General features: G+C 36.3%; 1 pseudogene across 1 annotated transcript in view; it reads right to left on the reverse strand.

Annotated features, from left to right (window-relative positions):
• Positions 1-1,979: 1,979 nt before the first annotated feature.
• Positions 1,980-22,773, reverse strand: part of LOC309870629 (zinc finger CCHC-type and RNA-binding motif-containing protein 1-like) — a 36,826-nt pseudogene continuing 16,032 nt past the window's right edge. Inside the window, exons 5-7 of the transcript in view lie at positions 18,961-19,047; positions 2,298-2,724; positions 1,980-2,221 (exon numbers count right to left, since the gene is read on the reverse strand). The product of the transcript in view is annotated as a zinc finger CCHC-type and RNA-binding motif-containing protein 1-like (transcript). The remainder of the gene's footprint in view (positions 2,222-2,297; positions 2,725-18,960; positions 19,048-22,773) is intronic.

Raw genomic sequence — 22,773 nt, forward strand, 5'->3', positions numbered from 1 at the left:
TAAAGTGAAATCTCCTGGCTGCTCCCTTCAGGCCAATTCTCTATGCCAGAGGTTTCCAAAAGCTTATACAGATACAGACAAATGTATGTAGGTGTATATATAAATTACATATTTCCAAATATGCTTTGTTATAAAAATTAATACAATGCATAATGTTTGATGATTTTATTATTTAATACTTCCTAAAGATTTTTTTTACTTAACAGTACATAGAGCTACCTTGTTAATTTAATAGTTGCATAATGTTTCATAAATGGATTAATTACAGTTTATTCAACCATACCCTTATTGAAGGAAATTTAAATTGTTTCTGATTTTTTTACTATTACACACAAAGCTACCATAAAATAGTGTGTAATAGTTATCTACTTCTGCAGAACAAATTACACTTAAACATAGAGACCTCAATCAATGACAAACCCTTATTACCTCATAGTTTCTTTTGGTCAGAAATCTAGGAGATTCTTCGCTGGTTGGTTCTGACTTGGGGTCCCTCACTCAAATGAAGTCAAGATATTGGCAGTCACCCGACGTCTGGGTGGGGCCTGGATGATTTAAGGTGGCTTAGTTACATGGTGGGCAGGTTGGTGCTGGTTGTTATTAGGAGACCACGGTTCTTTCCAACACGGGCTACTTGAGTGTCCTCTTGGCATGACAGCCAGTTGCCCCAAAATGAGCAATTCAGTAGAGCAAAAGGTAACAGAAGTTACCCCTTCTGTCACCTAATCTGGGTAGCTACCTGTCATCACCACTTCCATATTGCTTATGGCTTTATACATGCTTTAATATATATAATTTGATACTTTGGACATATGTTACTATCACCACAATCAAGTGTTCACTTTAGCACCACTTATCCCAACACCATAGTAAAGGTAATAAAAATATCCATCACCTCTATATGTTTCCTTGTGTCCCCTCCCCTTTTGTATGGTAAGAACATGAAACCTCCCCTCTTAACAAAAATGTAAGTTCATGGTACTGTGTTATTTGCTATGGGCACTATGTTGTGCAGGCAATCTTGAGAACTTACTTATCCTGCATAATTGAAACTTTACTTTTTATTTTTTCACTTAAATTCAATAGCCAATATATAGTACATATTACTTTTTGATGTAGTATTCAGTGGTTCATTCGTATGTATAACTCCCAGTGCTCATCACATCATGTGTCCTCCTTAGTGCCCATCACCCAGTTACCCCATCCCTCCACCCACCTCCTTTTCCCCAATCCTCAGTTTGGTTCCCAGAGTCCAGAGTCTCTCATGGTTTGTCTCCATCTCTGATTTCTTCCCATTAAGGTTTCCCTCCTTTCCTCTATGATCCTCTGTGCTATTTCTTATATTCTGCATATGAGGGAAACTGTATGATAATTGTCTCTTGCTGAATGACTTATTTCACTTAGCCTAATACTCTCCAGTTCCATCCATGTTGATGTAAATGGTGGGTATTCATTCTTTCTGATGGCTGAGTAATATTCCATTGTCTTCTTTTTTCTTAAACAAAATTCTCTTGAAAATTTTATTAACATTTAATAACAATAAATCAGTCAGCATTTTCCAGTCTTCATGAAGTTTTTGTCTTAAAAATAAAATTTACTTCAAATGTCTTCATGTAAACCAATCTGACATGAATGAACTTTTTTAATGAACTTCTCAAACACATCTTTTTTATATATTCATCTTTTTTCTCGGGATAACAATGGCAATACTATGATAGTATTAATATTTCTTTTTAATTCAAATGAACTGTTCTCAAGGTTACTAGCAAATCTTCATTTTTGTTACTCTGCTAAGACAAGATAGAAACATGATACTTTAAAATTATTTTCAATTTCCTGAGAACCTACTTTATAGTAAAAACTTATTTGGTACTAAGTGTTTTTTATGCTCAAATTCTAAAAGTAATCTTTAATTTCAACTGAACATGGTACCCCAAGATTTAAAAAAATTTAATGATATTTACATGATAAATACAATTTTAATCACCCAGTTCTTCCTCATCACTGAAATACATGCTTTTCTTTATCTTTGGGCATCTTGAATCATCTGATGTTGAGGGACCCCCGAACTGGGTTTCCATTTTTTTTGTTCTTCTTTAGTTTCGGCTTGCTGGAAAGGTATGGCCTGCCTAAGACTCTCAAGAGCAGGATCTTCCCCTTCATCTTTACTTTCTTCTACTTCTTCAATTTCTTCTTCTGGTGCAGGAATTTTCTTTCTTTCTTTCTTTCTTTCTTTCTTTCTTTCTTTCTTTCTTTCTTTCTTTCTTCCTTTCTTTCTTTCTTTTTTTTTTTTTCTTCTTCTTCTCTTTCTTCTTTGGAGGTTCCCGTTTTCCAATATTTTTAGGGCAGGCAGAACTTAAGTGTCCACTTGCCCCACATTCATAACACTTAGATTTCTCAAAGTAGTTTTGTCTTCGAATGAACTCAGCTGTTCTTCCATTGTTGATAGCAATGCCTGCTTTTATCACTCTACCAAATAACTGTTTTTTATTGCTCTGGTACAGTTTTGTGCAGAGTATCCAAAAATAAAATCAATGCAACCCCTTTACTCTTCCTGGTATCTTTATCTTTCATTATAGTACCCTTTACAATTTGCCATACTTGGAAAATATCCGGTATGAGTCATTGTTGGTCAGGGAAGAGGGCAAGTTGGATACATACACTGTGCTTTTACTTGGGGCCAATACACCACTCAATTTCTTTAGGTAGGGTGGACCTGGGAGACTAGAGTGTGAGCTCACAACTCAGCTGGGGCTCAACCTGGACTCTTCATCATCCCCCACTTGGGCCTTGGGTCCTGGGAGGGATCAGGCACCTGAGACTAGAAGGCAGTGACAGTCCAAACTTCTTTATCCATTCATCTGTTGAAGGACTATTTGGCTCCTTCTACAGTTTGGCTATTGTGGACATTGCTGCTGTGAACATTGGGGTATAGGTGCCCCTTCTCTTCACTACATATGTATCTTTGAGGTAAATGCTAGGAGTGCAATTGCTGGATTGTGGGGTAGCTCTATTTTTAATTTGTTGAGGAAACTTCTTACTGTTTTTCAGAGTGGCTGTACCAGCTTGCATTCCCACCAATAGTGTAAGAAGTTCCCCTTTCTATACATCCTTGCAAACATTTGTTGTTTCCTGTCTTGTTAATTTTAGCCATTCTAACTGGAGTAAGGTGGTATCTCATTGTGGTTTATACCCATTGAATACCTCCCCATTTTCTGTCCCTGGACCATGACAGCCATCATTCTGTTCTCTGCTTCCATGAATCTGAGTATTTTGGCTACATCATATAAGTGGAATCTTACAATATTTGTAAGTGTTTTTTTTTCCACTTAGCATAATGTCTTCCAGGTTCATCCATTTGTTGGAAAGAGTAGGATTTTCTTCTTTTTAAAAGCTGAATAATATTCTATTGTAGGTTTATTCCAAGGTACCTTATAGTTTTGGTGCAATTATAAATGGGATCGATTCCTTGATTTCTCTGTCTGCTGCTTCATTATTGGAAGTATAGAAATGTGACAGACTTGTTCATTGATTTTGTATCCTGCAAGCTTACTGAATTCATGTATCAGTTCTAGCAATTTTTTTAAAGGTATTATTTATTTATTTCAGAGAGAGAGATGACAAGTAGGCAGAGAGGCAGGAAGAGAGAGAGGGGGAAGCAGGCTCCCTGCTGAGCAGAGAGCCCAATGCGGGGCTCTATCCCAGGACCCTGAGACCATGGCCTGAGCCGAAGGCAGAGGCTTAACCCACTGAGCCATCCAGGTGCCCCAGTTCTAGCAGTTTTTTTTCTGGAGTCTTTCAGGTATTTTATATAGAATATCATCCCCCTGCACATAGTGGAAATTTGACTTCTTCCTCACCAATTTCATGCCTTTTATTTATTTTTTGTTTTGTTTTCTGATTGCTGAGCCTAGGACTTCCAGTATTACATTAAATAACAGTGGTGAGAGTAGACATCCCCATCTTGTTCCTGAACATAGAGGAAGAACTCAGTTTTTCCCCATTGAGGAGGATGTTAGCTGTGGGTTTTAGTGATGGCCTTTATGATGAGGTATGTTCCCTCTATCTTTACTTTGTTAATGGTTTTAATCAAGAATGGATGCCATGCTTTGTCAAATGCTTTTTCTGCATCTACTGAGAAGATCATATAGTTCCTACCCTTTCTTTTATTAATGTAGTATATCATGTTGATTGATTTGCATCTATTGAACCATCTTTGCAACCCAGGAATAAATCCCACTTGATCATGGTGAATGATTCTTTTAATGTGCTATTGGATTCAATTTGCTAATATTATTGAGAATTTTTACATCCATATTCATCAGGAATATTGTCTTATAGTTCCCTTTTTTAGTGGGATCTTTGTCTGATTTTGGGGTCAGGATAATGCTGACCTCATAGAATGAGAATGAGTTGTCTTTCCATTCCTATTTCTCAGAATAGTTTGAGAAAAATAGATACTAATTCTTCTTTAAATGTTTTATAGAATTCCCCTGTGAAGCCATTTTTGTTTATTGGGAGGTTTTTGATTATTGATTAAATTTCTTTTCTGTTTATCAGTCTGTTCTAGTTTTCTATTTCTTCCTGTTTCAGTTTTGGTAGTTTGTATGTTTCTAGGAATTTATCCATTTCTTCCAGAATGCCCTATTTGTTGGCATATAATTTTTTGTAGTAATCTGTTATAGTTGTTTGTATATCTGTGGTGTTACTTGTGACTTCTCCTCTTCTCATTAGTGATTATATTTGGGTCCTTTCTTTTTTTGATAAGTCTAGCTAGGGGGTTATCAATTTTATTATTTTTTTTTGAAGAAGCAGCTCCTGGTTTCATTAATACGTTGTTTCTCTTTTTTTTTTTTTTTAAAGGATTTTGTATATTTGAGAGAGAGAATACAAGGGGAGGGAGGAGAGGCAGAGGGAGCAGGATGCAGGACTTGATCCCAGGCCCTTGAGATCATGACCGGAGCCAAAGGCAGATTCTTAACCAACTGAGCCACCCAGGCACAACCTCATTGATCCTGTTCTACTGGGGTTTTGTTTGTTTGTTTCTGTATCATTTATTTTTCCTCCAAGCTTTACTATTTCCCTTCTGCTGGATTTAGGCTTCATCTGTTCTTTTTCTAGCTCCTTTGGGTATAAGATTATGTTGTGTGTCTGAGATTTTTCTTGCTTCTTGAGGTAGGGCTATATTGCTATGTACTTCTCTCTTAACTGCTTTTCTGCATCCCAAAGGTTTTGGGCCATCTTGTTTTTTATTTGTTTCTGTGTATTTTTAAATTTCTTCTTTAGTTTTCTAGTTGATCCAATCATTCTATAGTAGGGTGTTCTTTAGCCTCCATGTATTTGTGGTCTTTCCAAATTTTTTCTTGTGATTGACTTTAGGTTTCATAGTGCTATGATTGGAAAATATGCATGACATGATCTCAATCCTTTTGTACCTGTTGAGATCTGATTTGTGATATGATAAATGATCTATTCTAGAAAATGTCCCATGTGCACTTGAATAAAATGTGTATTCTGCTACTTTAGAATGCAATGTTCTGCATATATCTGTTAAGTTCATCTTGTCCAGTGTGTCATTACAAAGAAGTAAAAATTCTATACTCAAAAAACTATAAAACTCTTGTGAAAGAATTGAAGATGACACAAAGAAATGGAAAAACATTCCTTGTTTGTAGATTGAAAGAACAAATATTAAAATGTCTGTACTACTGAAAGCAATCTACTCATCTAAAGCAAGCCCTATCAAAATACAGTACTAAAACAAACAATCCTAAAATTTGTATGGAACCACAGAACATCCCAAACAGCCAAAGCAATCTTGAAAAAGAAAACCAAAGCTGGAGGCATCACAAATCCAGACTTCAAGTTATATTGCAAAGCTGTAGAGATCAAGACAGTATGGTACTGGCACAAAAACAAACGCATAGATCAATGGAATAGAATAGAAAACCCAGAAATGGACCCATAACTACATGGTCAACTAATCTCCAACAAAGCAAGAAAGAATATTCAGTGGGATAAAAATAGTCTCTCCAACAAATAATGTTGAGAAAACTGGACAACTACATACAAAAGAATGAAACTGGTCCACTTTCTTACACCATAAACAAAACCAAATTCCAAATGGATGAAAGGCCTAAGTGTGAGACAGGAAACTATCAAATTCCTAGAGGAAAGCACAGGCAGTAACCTCTTTGACATTGGCCATGGCAACTTCTTACTAGATACATCTTCAGGGTGAGGGAAACAAAAACAAAATGAACTACTGGGACTTCATCAGGATAAAAATCTTCTGCACAGAGAAAGAAACAATCAGCAAAACTAAAAGGCAACCTTCAGAATGGGAGAAGGTATTGGAAAGTGACATATCTGATAAAGGGTTGGTATCTAAAATATGTAAATAACTTATCAAATTCAACACCCAAAAGCCAAATTACCCAGTTAAAGAATGGGTAGAAGACATGAAAAGAAATTTTTCCAAAGAAGACATACAGATGGCTAACAGACCTGAAAAGATGCTCAACGTCATTCATCATCAGGAAAATACAAATCGAAACTATAATGAGGTATCACCTCTCTCACCTGTCAGAATGGCTAATATTAACAATAAAGGAAATAGCAGTATTGTCAAGGATATGGAGAAAAGGGAACACTCTCACACTTACATTTATCACAGAATTATCAAGAATAGTCAAATTATGGAAAAAGCCCAAATGTCCATATACTGATAAATGGATAAAGAAAAGGAAGTATATATACATATACCTGTATATATAGGTATATGTATAGGTATTATATATATATATATGTATATACCATATGTGTGTATATTATATGGGATATTATTATATGAGATATACATATATATGTAAATATTTATTATGGGATATTACTCAGGTATACAAAAGAATTAAATCTTGCCATTTGCAACTATGTGGATGGAGTTAGGGAGTATTCTGCTAAGCAAAATAAGTCAGAGAAAGAAAAATACCATACAATTTTTCTCATATGTGGAATTTAAGAAGCAAAACAGATGAACATAGAGGGAAAAAAAGAGAGGTAAACCATAAAACAGACTCTTAACTATTGGAAACAAGCTGAGGGTTGCTGGAATGGATGGGGGCGTGTTAAATGGGTGATGGATATTAAGGAGAATACTGGTTATGATGAGCACTGGGTGTTGTATGTAAAGTGATGAATCACTAAATTCTACTCCTGAAACTAATATTACACTGTACATTAGCTAACTGGAATTTAAATAAAAACTTTAAGCTAAAAAAGACTCTATTGTATGTATAGTCCACATTTTTTAAGTTCATTCACCTGTTGATAGCACTTGAGCAATTTTCATTCTTGGCTATTGGGAATAATGCTGCAACGAATGCAAATGAGAATGCAGATATCTCCGCAAGATCCCAATTTATATTCTTTTGAATATATACACAAAGGTAGAATTGCTGGATCATATGGTAGTTCTATCTGTAATTTTTTAAAGAACCTCCATACTGTTTTTCATGCCAGTTTCACCATTTTATATTTCCACCAAAAGTGTACAAGGGTTCCCTTTCCTTTGCATCCTTATGAACACTTAACTAACTTTTGGTTTTTTGATAATAGCCATCCTAGCAGGTGTGAGGTGATTATCTCATGTGGTTTTGATTTGCATTTCTCTGATGATTAGTGACGTTGAGCACCTTTTCATATATCTGCTGGCCATTTGTGTGTCTTCTATGGAAAAATTTTTATTCTAGTTCTTCATTCATTTTTAATTGGGTTATTTGTTTTTGTTTTTTTCTTTTTGCTATTGAGGTGTAGGACTTTCTTATATATTTTAGACATTAATTCCTTTTGAGGTATGTGGTTTGTAAATAAATACTGTTTCCCATTCTGTGGGTTGTCTTTTCATTCGTTTGATTGTTTGCTCTGCAGAAGCTTTTTAGTTTGATATAGTTCCACCTGTCTGTTTTAGCTTTTATTGCCTGTGCTTGGTTGTCATATCCAAGAAATCATTGCCAAGACCAACATCAGGGAACTTTTCTTTTGTGTTTACTTCTAGGAGTTTTATAAATTCAGATCTTATGTTTAAGTCTTTAATCTATTATGAATTGAGTTTTTTTTTTTTTTTTGGTTTGGTGTAAAATAGAGGTACAGTGTCAATTTTTTTGTATATGGATATCAAGTTTTCCCAACACCATTTGTTGAAAAGACTGTTCTTCCCCATTGTGTGTGTGGTTTTTTTGTTTTTTTTTTTTTTGTCCTATTGTGTATTTTTGGCATCCCTCGCATATAACTGTTGACCATATACTCATGGGTTTATTTCTGGCCTCTTTATTCCATTCCACTGGTCTTTATGCCAATGCCATATATACTTTTCTCAGTTATTGCAGATTTGTAGTATATTTTGAAATCAGAAAGTATGATGCCTCCAGCTTTGTTCTTACTCAAGGTCAGTTTGGCTACTCTGGACCTTGTGCTTCTATACGAACTATAGGATTGGTTGTTGTTTTTTTTTTTTTTTTTTCTATGTTTATAAAAATATGGTTGGGATTTTGATGGGGATTGAATTGAATCTGTAGATTGCTTTGGGTTTTTTGAAAAATTTAACAATATTAAGTCTTCCAGTTTATGAATAGGAAATGTCTTTCCAGTGATTTGTGTCTTCTTTAATTTCTTTCATCGGTGTTTTTGTAGTTTTCAGTGTACAAGTTTTTCACCTCCTTGGTTAAGTTTATTTCTAAGCATTTTGCTTTTTGATGCTACTGAAAAAGAGATTGCTTTCTTACTTTCCTTTCTAGATAGTTTGTTGTCACGGTATAGAAATGCAATTGATTGTTTTAAGTTAACTTTATATCCTGCGACTTTACTGAATTCATGTACTGGATCTGTTTTTTAGTGGAGTCTCTATTTTTTTCTCTAATAAGATCATGTCATCTGCAAACAGAAATAATTTTACTTCTTCCTCTTTATTTTCTATTTATTTTTCTTGCCTAATCACCCTAGCTGACACTTTAGTACTATGTTGAATAAAAGTGGTGAGACTGGGCATCCTTGTCCCATTCTTGATCTTAGAGGAAAAGCTTTCAGCTTTCCACCATTGAGTATGAAGTTAACTGTGGGCTTATCATGGCTTAACGAAAGGGATGATGCTGGTAAAGAAAAAATGCTCCTGTTAACTATCTTAATGCAGCTGTTCTCAGTTTTGTGCTTTTCTGGGCTATTTCAACTTTCTAACTAGATCTAGAAATCTCATGAAGGTATTGTGTCCATATATGGTTGGGGACAAGGGCTGAAAATCACTATTCTGCAATACTCCTGACATCACTCCTCCTACTACCACATATTTTTGGTTAGAAGCAAGTTACAAAGTCTGGCCAACATTCAAGGGAAGGGGAATTAGAGTTCACTTTTTAAAGGAAGAACTGTCAAAGAACTTGCAGATATGTTTTAAAACCACCACAAAAATAATGAACAAGTAAGGAAACAAATAAATAAATGAATGACACAGAGATGTATTTCAAGGATATATAACTAGAAGTGAATTGATGCATAAATGCATGTGCATATTTCAAAAGTAAAAAAGATATTGCTCTTTTGTCCTCCAAAAGCACTGTTAGTACTCATGTAACCTCAAAGTCCTTAAATATTGGTTATTTTCCCCAAAGCTTAAGAACACTTGACACTAGAAAATCTGTTATATATATATATATTCTATCCGATAGAGTAGAAACAATATATATTTTAAAAATTTTTATTTTACCTAGTTATTAGTGAGTTTAGTGTTTTGTGTTTATTGACCATATACATTCTGTGGTGAATTTCTTTTTAACATCTTTTGTTGTTTTAAATCTATTTACTTGCACTTGAATACATGTTTAAGAGGTCTTTATTTATGATGGATAGTAATCTGTTATTTATCACGAATGTTAAAATATTTCTTCTGGGTGAGTGTTTTTCCTTTAACTTCCCATTAAATTGTTATTTTGGAGTGCTTGGGTGTTGGTTAGATGTCCAACTCTTGACCTCACCTCAGGTCTTCATCTCAGGGTCATGAGTTCAAGGCCCATGCTGGGTTCCATGCTGGGCATGGAGCCTGCTTTTAAAAAAAGAAAAAAGTGTTGTTCTGTGCTATGTAGAAGTTTATTATATTTTAAATATGCCAATGTTTTTCTTATATCGGCTTTATTTTAATAAGAAAAATATTTTTTAAATTGTCCAAAGATTTGGGATGCCTGGGTGGCTCAGTTGGTTAAGCAGTGGCCTTCGGCTCGGGTCATGATCCCAACGTCCTGGGATCAAGTCCCACATCGGGCTCCTTGCTCAGCAGGGAGCCTGCTTCTCCCTCTGCCTCTGCCTGCCATTCTGTCTGCCTGTACTTGCTCTCTCCCTCTCTCTCCCTCTGAAAACTAAATAAAATCTTTAAAAAAAAAAATTGTCCAAAGATTTCTTTTCTGTAGTTCTATATAGCATGGGTTATGTCAAATTTTTTGTGTGTATGGCATAAGAGGACACTTTAGTTTTGTTTCAGATTCCTTTTAATGGTAGTTTTAAGATGATTTAGAGCCATAGAACACTTTTTTGTTTGTTTATTTGTTTGTTTATTATGTTCAATTAACCAATACTTTGTTTGGAAAAAAACAAGACATAAATGAAACTTTGCCCCTAGTAAAGCTACAGCGGTTTGGGTCAGAGCTCTCTCTCCCCATTTTCCTTATATCCCACCCTTGCTGGCTTCTAGGAGGAAGGGAGGAGGGTGAACAGGGAGTCATACTGAACACATTTGGAAGCAAATATAACTGGTTAAAGCAGTTGTTCATCCAGAGACTGGGAAACATTTAAAGTTGAATAAATACTATTTTGTTAGTTTATGCATTTACACCGATACATTAGTATGACTTTACATACATGAAGAGATTTATGCACATTCATGTTTTGATTTAACATTTACAAGTTTTAAATATGGCCAGTATAAAGCAACTACTTATATTTTGAAAATAAGGGAACCTAGATTATGAATCAATGAAATTCAAATTTTTTTCTAATAATAAACCATATGGCTCCAGGAGCCAGGCAATGCATTCTATGTCTTAAGAGACAATTCTTACATTCTAGATATTCACCCACTCAGTGTATAAATGAGTCATGAGCTGAGACAACAAGCATGTAGTTTCAGATGCCATGGTACGAACACTGTGCATGTATCATTCATATCCCAAATATATACACTGCAGGCACATATGGACACACACTGAGTAAATCACAAAGCTTTCCATCCTGTAAGTCTTTCTCTTTAGCCTGTGATGGATCTCATTATTAATTAAAGAATCATTTAGCTTGCATAATTGTCTTCTGCCATACATAATTCCAACCTTTCAATGTCTTTTCAAGTTGGCTTTTTAGACTAAATGCACTCCTTTGTCTTGGTGACATCATCATCACAGTCTGTAGATGGACAGACTCAGCAGTGGGGTGAGTAATATGTAAAAAGGCCATCTCTTTGTTCCCAATCATGGACCTTAACAAGGAGGTAACTTCATTTGTAAATTTTTTTGACTTTTTAGAATTAAGGTGCACCTAAGTTCCTACACTTTGCAGTAGAGAAACCCTGGCTTTCGACTGAAAAGAATGAACCAATTTGATGTTAGGTGTCCACTGTAATATACGGGCATTTCTGGATTTTGGAGCAAATTAATAATAAGACTTCAGAATGTCCAAAGTAGGAGCATCTGGACTTTTACAGCCAAGTATGCTTTGCTCACATCAAGCTTTTATCTTTATTTTTAATAAACTTAAAAATAAAATCTGGGCTAGCAAATAGTGGTTCTCAACATACAGTAAGTCAGATACTAAAATTCCTGGGGGCAGTCAAGGCATTATAATAAACATGTGGGAATATACACGTTTTTCTTCTGGAAAAGTAACAGGAGCATCATTTGAAATGGCCATTTTTTTAATATAATTTTTTATTTTTTATAAGTTGAAATCAAAAAAGCTATTAATGAGGTGCAATCAAAAATGGAGGCTCTCACTGCTAGGATAAATGAGGCAGAAGAAAGAATTAGTGATATAGAAGACCAAATGACAGAGAATAAAGAAGCTGAGCAAAAGAGGGACAAACAGCTACTGGACCACGAGGGGAGAATTCGAGAGATAAGTGACACCATAAGACGAAACAACATTAGAATAATTGGGATTCCAGAAGAAGAAGAAAGAGAGAGAGGAGCAGAAGGTATACTAGAGAGAATTATTGGGGAGAATTTCCCCAATATGTAATGGCCATTTTTGAGGGAGCATTGACACCATCTCTAAACTGGTTTGAGAGCATCAGGGGATGTCATGGTAGAACAGATCAGTGGGTCCGTCAAACTTGCTAGCTAAAGGGAGGGTGATAGTTGAGAAGCATAATATTGGGAGTAAATTGTTTTCCTCTCTGTAATTAGCCTCAAATAAATGTTAGAAAGTACTCTCTCACACTTCCATATCTTTCTTTCACTGAAGCCATAATTTTACCTAATGTCTTCTCAATGAAGAATGTGCTTTATGACTCCTTGGCCTGTAGGAGTTTGCTACCTGCCGTGTAAAATTATACATCTCTCAAAATGCAAGGCAAGGTTTTTGTTTGTTTATTTGAATGTCTTGAGATTTGTGAATAAGTGTTTGCTAATGCACCAAATTCTCTTTAACAACAGTATATGTTCCCTTTGGGTATTTTTTGAACATTGCTCAGTACTGAGTGGTCTCTCGCTGAAATGTTGGAATATTCCGGCAATTTGAATTGAAAACTTTTTCGGCATCATTTGTATAGTCATACTTTTTTTTAAAGATTTTATTTATTTATTTGACAGAAAGAGACCATAAGTAGGCACAGAGGCAGGCAGGGTTGGGAGGATGGGGAAGCCGGCTCCCAGTTGAGCAGAGAGCCTAATGCGAGGCTTGATCTCAGGACCCTAGGATCATGACTGATCTGAAGGCAGAGGCTTTAACCCACTGGGCCATTCAGGAAGCCCTACTCATACCATTTGATAGGAAATATTTTAGAGTTCTATGATCAGTATCTCAGAGGAAACCTGGAAAGATGTTCTCCATTAAAATTAAGTAAATTAATAAGGCAATTTTATTAACTTTTATTAAGTTTTAAATATCTAAGACATATGCATTGTTCAAAAGTCACAAGATACAAAATAACACTGAGCTAATAGTTGTCATCTCTCTCTTTACTCCTTGGCCACCTATTACTCTATCTGGGCATGCATTTTGTCAGTTTCTTGACTATCATTCTGGATAGATCCCTACATAAATATTCTATACATTTCATGCATGTATTATATATTTTTTCACACAAATGTTGGCATGATATAAACACTTTTCTACAACTTACTTTTATCATGATGTATTCTAGAGGCTTTCCATATGTATGCATGTAGAAACATCTCCTTTTTTCTTCTTAACTTACTAAGAGTATTCTATTGCACATATATATTGTAAGCTATTTTCAAAAATTACATTATTAGATAACCCTTCCTTTAATGGAAAGCCTGGGGAATTAAAAAAAAAAAAAAAGGATAAAATGAAACCTGCTTCTTGAAGACCAGATCATATCTATTCTTCAATGACAGTGACAGAATAATGATTTTATTCTATTTTGCTTTGTGAATAGAATTGTTATCTTTTTCACCTACCCAAATATTTTTCTGAATACATTCACATGGTTCAAATAAAAAAGTAAATAGAAAGAAAAGTTTATCTCTAGGACAAATGGATAGCTACATGCCAAAGAATAAATTTGGACTCCCTACATCATGCCATATAGAAAAATTAACTCATTATGGATCATAGACCTAATACAAGAGCTAAAACTATAAAACCCTTAGAAGAAAATATAGAAGTGACTTTTATGATGTTGGATTAAGCGATTATATGCTATTTTATTATTAGCTATGATACCTTACCTATGATACCAAATCCACAAATTATAAAAGAGAAGACTGACAAGTGGAACTTCCTCAGAATTAAAATTTTTTTGCTTCAGAGAACACCATCAAGAAAGTGAGAAGGTAACCTACATACTGCGAGAAAATAGTTGTAAATAATGTACCTGATAAGAGACTTGTATACAGAATATATAATTGATGCTTACAAGCCAATAATAGAAAGGCAACCCAATGACAAAATAGGCAAAGGATTTGAATAATCATTTATCCAAAGAAAATATATGAATGGCCAATAAACACATGAAAATATGCTCAACATCATTAGTCATTAGGGAAATGGCAAATCAAAACCACTACGAGATACTATTTCATATTCACCTGAATGGTTGTTAATAAAAATGACATACAGTAACAAGTATTGAGGATGGGGGGAATTTGGAACCCTCATATACTCCTGAATATACTGACTATGAAATGATGCAGCTGCTTTGGAGAACAGGAGTTCCTCAAAACATTAAACAGAGAGTTACAGTATAACCCAAGTAATTCATCTGATGTCTTCTTATATATCCTCAAAATATTTCTTTTTTTTTTTTTTTTTAGATTTTATTTATTTATTTGACCGACAGAGATCACAAGTAGGCAGAGAGGCAGGCAGAGAGAGAGGGGGAAGTAGCCTCCCTGCTGAACAGAGAGCCTGATGCGGGGCTGGATCCCAGGACCCTGAGATCATGACCTGAGCCGAAGGCAGAGGCTTAACCCACTGAGCCACCCAGGTGTTCCAAAATATTTCTTGTTATTAAATAGCTCGTAATTCTTTAGTCCCTCCCTAAGGAATCTCAAGTTCCAAAATTCCCATTAAATCTCCAAGCCCTAAAAATTCTCTATACACCTGCCTTGGCATATACCTAAGAAAAATGAAACTATGTCCACAACATATTTTATACAAATGTCCTTAGTAGCATTACTTGTAATGGTTCAAAAGTGGAAACAACTCAAATGTTCATCAACTGGTGAACATATAAATGAAATCTGGTACATCCAGTGGGATTCATTGGAGTACCAGATTTAAATTTGGCAATATAAATAGTAGTAATATATACTACAACATGCATGAACTTCAAAAGCATCATATGCTGAAATGAATTATTCACAAAACACCATATATTGAAAAAAAATTTTTTTAAATATTTTATTTATTTATTTGACAGACAGAGATCATAAGTAGGCAGAGAAGAAGGCAGAGAGAGAGTTCAGGCTCCCTGCTGAGCAGAGAGCCCAATGCGGGGCTTGATCCCAGGATTCTGGGATCATGACCTGAGCTGAAAGCAGAGGCTTTAACCCACTGAGCCACTCATGTGCCCTGAAAAAAGTCTTTTTAATGATGTCCAGAATTGGCAAATCTACAGAAACAAAAAGGAAACAACCTAAGTGTGCATCAGTGGATGTGTGAATAAAGAAAATGTAGCATATTTGCATAATGGCATACTATTCATCCATTAAAAAGAAGAAATGTTAGTCTTTGTGACAACATGGCTGGACATTGAGGGCATTATGGTAAGTGAAATAAGTCACAGAGAAAGACATATACTGTATGATATCACCTACATATGGAATCTAAAACACCCAAACTCACAGAAAGAGAGTAGATTGGTTTTTGCCAGAGACAGGCAGGGAGTGTGTTGGAGGAATGGGTGAGGGTGGTCAAAGTTATAAGTAATAAGATGACTAAGGCCTGGAGATGTAACATTCAGCATAATAGCTGTAGTAAATTATACTCTACTGCATTTTTGAAAGTTGCTAACAGAGTCCATCTTAAAAGTTCTCAACATAAAAACTGTAACTATGTAAGGTGATGGATGTGTTAAAAAACCTTATTGTTGCAATCATTTCACAATATATACATATATCAAATCATCACATTGTACACCTTAAACTTACACAACCTTATACATCAATTATATCTCAATAAAGCTAAGAAAAAAGAGAAGTACTTGATTAACATGCAATTTTGGTTGGCAGTTGTTTTCTCTGAGCACGCTGAAGATGTTATCACACTGTGTTCTGGCTTTCCTTGTCACCGTTGAGAAGCTAGCTGTCAGTGCATCGGAAATTGAAGGTTCTAATGTTTTTTCTTGGTACTTTAGTACGTTTATGTGTTTCATGGTCTGCACTTTCATGTGTCTAGGTACTTATTTTTATGGTTAGGATTCATTTAGCTTCATGAATCTGAGAATTGGTATTTTTTAAAAAATAACTTCTGAAAAATTCTTAAGCACTATTCTTTTGAATATTACCTCAGTCTCCTTCTCTCCTCCTCCTTTTGGATACTTAATTAAACGTATATTAGAACTTTGTATTCCCCTATATTGATTCAACTTTTTAAATACTTTACATCTCTGCTTCTCTTCAGAGATATCTTCCAGCCCCCAAGTTTCTCTTTATATCTAATCGAATTTAAACCTACCTGTTGAGTTATATGTCTTTTTCTAGAAGTTCTGTTTGCTTCTTGTTCAAATACACTTTCACATTTTATAATCTTTACATTTTTAAAAATAATTTCAGTCTTTCTTTGCTTTCTTAGAATTTGATGACACATTTTTGTTTTATATTTGATTTCCAATTATTTACTGAATTCTTTATCTGATTATGTTGCCCACAATTTGAATGATTCTCACTCACAGTATCTTGTCTTGTGCATTTCGTACATATTTCTTGAAGCTTTATTTGTAGGGATTTCTGAAGGCCTATATTAAATATGGGTTCCACTAGAAAAAAAAAAAAAAAAACAACTGTCCCATTTCTGCCACCAGCCTGGGATTTTTACCAAATTCTTCATGAATGTATGCATGAGTGCATGTGTGCATACATGTGTGTACATGTGTTTGACACCCCATGTAGTATGAGTTTTTATTGACATAACCACGTCATAACTGGATCATGGTTATTAATTTTAAGAGAAGATACCCTCCAGCATCCCATGCAGAGTCTACAGATATGCAGTTTTATTTGTCTTCCTTTGGCAAGGATTGTGGGCTGGTGATGGCCTGGTCATTGGGATGTGTTTACTTGGGCTTTATATTACACTGGGTACGTATACTTTGGAGTTGTATGCAGAAGTGCCTTATATTATATTTCGCACTTATGGTGACCCCTGGGACTTTGTCTTCCCCATATCCTTAAACATCAAAAAAACCCAACCGCCAGATATAGTCAGAACAGCACATGTTCTCAAGATAAAGACAGAATTGGGGCTACTTTCTTTGTTCCTCTTTTGTTCTGAGGGTTACTAAGTTTTTACTAATGTTTTTACAAAATGAATGTAGACATAAATAATTTAGTTGTTTTAGCAAAAGTCACTCACAGTAACTGGTGCTCAAGAAATACTTATTGAAGAGATGAATGAATGATTTCTCAGGCCCTCCTATGTTAGATAGATGGTTCCTCCAAGCTGTCACAGGGAATGGTAGAGAACCAGATCCCTTTCCCAGAGAATATTTCTCTGTATCAATATCTTTTCTACAGGGCAGCACAGAACAAGAATTATGAAGGATAAAGAAACCCTCTTTCCCATCTTGCCTTTGCTAAGAGAGAAACAGAAAGAAAGAAGGGAATAAGGAAGAGAAAAAGGAGGAGAGGAGGGAATGCATGGAATGCTTGGTGGCGGAACTGTGAATTGTAGGCTTCCCTAGTTAGGGTGTACTCATTCATGAGGATCTTTTACATTTCTCTTTCATATCTGGAACTATTGCCAATTCTTGTACAGATGTTCCTGCACATCTATGGCCATAAATGAATGTATTCTGACTCTCAAGGGTTTCCCAACCTCACGTTCTGATCTCATCCCGCATGCCAGTACTCCAATGGGCTGAAAGAGGAATCCAGAAGTTTACTGAAGAGAAGGTTAAACTGAAGATCGACCAGTAGAGGAAAATACTTCCTCTGAGTTCTCTAGAATCCATTTCATGGCCCTGCTACTTGTCTTTGAACTCTTTTTTCTCTAACTGCTCTTTTGCATTAGATCTTTCAAGAGAAATATGTTTATCCCTTCACCCTCTGGCCTGGCTGGTCTGAATCAGTGAAATCATTCCATGTCTCAGAGCCACATTAATAGAAACATGGCTGTGGATAGTCTGGTTCTTCCATAAGTCACCATGCTTTTAGAAGCACTTAATTATCTCCCAAGATGAATTATGTGACATCCTGTAATGGGACCTAAATATCAGGACCTGTGACCTTTCTCAAGGTGAGCACCATCTCCTCACTCCTTCCCTCTCTTCAAGCCAGCATCTTAACCTCTCCTAAGGACTGTGGAGCACTAATGTACACACCACACACTCCCAAAGATCAGAGCTTGACTGGTTTTTCATCCATGCATGTTTCCTGCAATGAAGGAACGCCTTGCAAGAGCCCTCTTGGGCAGAAATGGCAAGATTTCTGGAGACACGAAAAGGCTCATTAATGGCTGCCATTAACAAGTAGAGCACAAGAGGTGAGTTGATGGAATATGGCCTCCTTGCTTAATGGAAGCTGGTGACTGACACTGTCCACAGGAGAAATGAGAGTGTTAAGTGGATGTCTAGAATATGGACCGCTCCACAAACTGAGTGGTACTAAAGGCCAGTTTGCTGCCATCGTGTTTGCAGGAAGACTTTCTTGTTTGTGTGTTCTCGTGTACATGGACTACAGCATGGACTTTGCTAGCAGATACTGCCCCATTTTGCAAAAAGGACTTTCCTCGGGCCATCGACGTGGGTGGGCCCTCTCCACAATGAATCACAGCACCGGACTTCCTCCTGACATCACACTTCAATCAAAAACTTTTTGCACAAAATGTCACTTTCAAAGTTGCGGTTTGGGGAGAAAAAAAAAAGTGTCTTTATAAAAAATTCATGGCCACAATGATCTGATAATGCAGTGTTCTGATACCAGCAGATGTTTTGTCTAACATGTTCCCTGAAGCTGTACTCTGTGCCTTCATATCTTTCATTTCCAGTTGCTATCTGCTGACTGTGGGATGTCATGTACGTACCCTATAGCTATGCGCGGCAATTCGCATCTAACACCACCGCGCGTAATGAGCTTCACAAGATGCTTGTCGCAGTAACTCCGTACTTCCCTAACCATATGGAACACAACACTCTAAAGCCCATAGACACTTTTTTTTATTACAGTTCAGATCCTTAAAACATAATCTGTGTGATGTCTAGTGAATGTGCGTGAAGAGCGCTGAAAACAAAGTTAACACTTGTTCACATCATCTGTTACAAATGTCCAATTTGGGACAATAAATTTCCTCGGAACCTGTTCTTTTGCTGACTCGTTGCTTTATCTTTTTTCCTCTTTCTCTCACGTCGTTTTTTTTATGAACTATGCATATGTATTAAATGGGATTTGTTGTCCCTAGATACCAATTTGCATAAAGTACAAGCCATCATTGGTTGGAGAGAAGCAAATTACTTCTCCGGCAAGATCACACTTTTTTTTTTTTTTTTTAATTTTAACAAACCGCAGGCAGAGGCTGTTAACAGCACTTAGCCAGATATGCAAAGTATCACTTTTCTCAAAAGCAGCTTGATCAATGAGGGGGAAGAGAAAAAAAGTGAGAGGTGATATTATTCAATTAAGTCCCCTATGAAGCTGACCTGAAACAGAAATGCCATACCTGTTCGGCCACCTGTCCACCTGCCGGTAAGATGAGCCTCTGCGTTTCCCCTTCGGTTCAGATCAGGTATTCAAGTCTTGAGGGGGAAAAACATCAAGAGACTAAGTTAGCAAAGAAGTGAGACCAACTCAGCAGCTTTTAAAAATAAAACTAATCTCGCAGTTTTATTCTCTGCTTTTCAGAAAACTCACCGGTTTGGGTTTATTTCTTTTTCGAGTTACTCTTGCCATTCTTTCCTTTGTGGCTTGATAATCGAGCAACTCTCTGTCAACAGTTCTGCTTATAATTGCTGACTCAAAATGTCTTGTAAACTGCAAGTAGGACCCGCACCCCCCACCCAACCCCACCTCTGCCTGTCACTGAAGGCAGCTTTTCTCTAACACACGAGGGAAGAAGTGTGGAACATTTTGGATGGGGCCCCAGCATCCAGGTCCACACCAGTCCGCCGCTCACTCTTCCCACTGCTCTTGTCGTGTACACCTGTGACAACTTGGCAATTGCCTGGGTGATATCGCAGAGACTTGCAAATTCCAGCTTGTCCCTCTGCTAAGTAGAGCTGTGCTAGTTTTTGCTAAATAAGGAAACAAACAGCTCTCTCAGCCAAGAATCTCAGACGACGTATGGGGGGTGGAAGTTGGGAACCTTAGAAACAGCTGGGAATAAATGACACTCTCCAACTTTTGACAAACTTGCCATAGAAAACTTCAGGAGACTGTGGTCTGACTTAGATGCACATTTCAGTTAAGTTTCAGTTCCAAGGGCTTTGATATATGTTATAGAATAACTGAATTTTTAAGATGAGTTTAAATCATTCCATCCAGCCTCCGTGTAAGTGTTTTACAGGTAACAAATATATGTTCTAGTCACTGTGATCCCTAAAAATAAATGAGGAGTTTTTAGTAAAGTCTGCTTCCCCTTTTAGGAAGGGGTACTCCATTATTCATCGAAGAGAAACAAAGAGACTGGAATATGTTATTTACCCGCATTGTTTTGTCCGGAGGCCAAGCAAAGATAGAAACAATTGAGTGAGAAGCCAACTTAGTGATAAAAGGGTGTATGCTACTACCCATGATATCTCTGGTGAAGACAAAGAAATGACCAAAATTTACCATTCAGGAGTCAGAGACTTTGTGAGTGAGAGTGCATATGAGTGTGTATGTGTTTCCCCTCACCCCGGTGTTCCTAGTGCCTAGAAAGCTGGTACTTACGAAGTGCTCAATACCTGTTTGTTAAATGAATTAAAAAATGGCCGAGTTGTGAATTAATGGACACATAACGGAAGTGGGCTGTGCACAAGAAACTATTAATATCACTAGAGTAAAAGATCAATGAAAGTCCTGTCATATACGATACCCTACTCTGAATTCCATCTTAGAGACATTTTGGAGTGCCTGGATTGTTCTAGGAAATAAACAAGCATTGCTTACAGAGTCTGGGAGGTAATGGTTATGGAAATTATATGATTTTGGAATAGAAACAAACAAAATGATTCCACTTACTAATGCAGTGAACTTCGGTAAGTTACTTAATCTCTTTGAGCTTTAGTTTCTTCTACTCTGAGATAGAAAAAAAAAAAAAAAACTGTGGCACAGGGATGTTTTGATGATTAAATGAGATTAATCAATATCAAATTCCTAATACATAGAAACAAACACTCACCGACTGTTGGGTTCCTTTTTATTTCTCTGCCCCTAAGAACTTACAATCTAATTCTACTTTCTGAAATGAACACACTAAATATATCTCCTATAGAAGAAAATCTTGGAAGATTTGGAGAGGAACACAGAACTACTTCTGAGAAGAAAAATGCACAAAAGAAGGAGCTTTTTGTGCCCTGTCCTGTCTCTTGCCTGTGCACATGCTGTTCTACCTGCCTGCAACACCTTCCTTTCTTCTATTCACCTAACCAAATTGTATTCAATTATCCAATTTCTAAGCCCTCAGGGCTTAGGAAACAGGATTTCAGAGCTCATAGTGGGCTTACGCATTGTTTGTTAAACCTCAAAACATAAATATTTCTGTTTTACTGTATTCTATCGGTTGTCTTTTGTTGTATAACAAATAACCTTAAAACATAGTATTTTGGAACAGCAGTTGTTTCTCATAGTCAGTGGGTTAGCTGGATGGTTTCCCTGCTGGGTTAGCCTAGATCCACTCACAAAATTGCATTTAGCTGGAGTGTTGGCTGGGTTGAAAACTCTAAGAATTTTGTCTGGAGCCTCTTGGTTCTTCTTCATGTGGTCTCTTCCCCTCCAGTAGGCAAGATGGATTTCCTTCTATGGCAGAAAGGTGACCATGGAAACAATATGGCCTTGTTAAGGACAAAGCTCCAGAACGTACACAAAGTCATGTCTGCCCCATTTTATTGGGCAAAATAGGCCACAAGGCCGGTTCATATTCAAAGAGGTCAAGAAGGAGATTCTGCCACTGGGTGGGAGATTTGTCAATGCTACACCACAAAAAGTTGTACATACTGAAATTGGAGGTATTTGTGGCCATTAAATAATCAACCTCAGGTACTCCTTGCTTTGATATTGAGGATTTGCATCAAAATTCTTTTTATCTCTGACCCCCATTTTGAAGGCCTATCCTGATAAACTGTCTAGCTTCAAAAGACCTTTTGGGCACCAAGTCCCTATTTCTAGGTTTTGCATATTTAAAGCCATTAATTGCACTCCTCTAAACAAATGATTGTCAAATCGTGTTTCATACTTTCCTTCTTACTACAAGGGGAAGGAACAATAGATTATGTTCATGCTGTGCCATATTTTGATATGCTACCTTTCAATAAAGCCTGCCTTAAAAGGAAGAAAGATCTCAACCTAACTTAATACCTCAGGAACTAGAAAAAGAACAACAAACTAAACCCAAAGGAAGGAGACAATAAATATCAGAGATAAAATAAAGCAGAGAATGAAAACACAATAGAAAAAAACAAACCAACAAAACTTTTTTTTTTAAATAAAATCAGCAAACGTTTAGTTAGACTAAGAAAAAAGAGAGAAGATTCTGATAAATTATATCAGAAATGAAAAAGGAGACATTACAACGGATGTCTCAGAAACAAAAAGGATTACAAAGGACTATTAGAGTAATGATTTGCAAACAAACTGGATAACCTAGAAGAAATGGACAAATTTCTAGAAGCACACAAGTAACCAACACTGAATCTAGAAGAAC

Source organism: Mustela nivalis (genome assembly GCF_964662115.1).
Source record: "Mustela nivalis genome assembly, chromosome: 8".
Classification (NCBI taxonomy): domain Eukaryota; kingdom Metazoa; phylum Chordata; class Mammalia; order Carnivora; family Mustelidae; genus Mustela; species Mustela nivalis.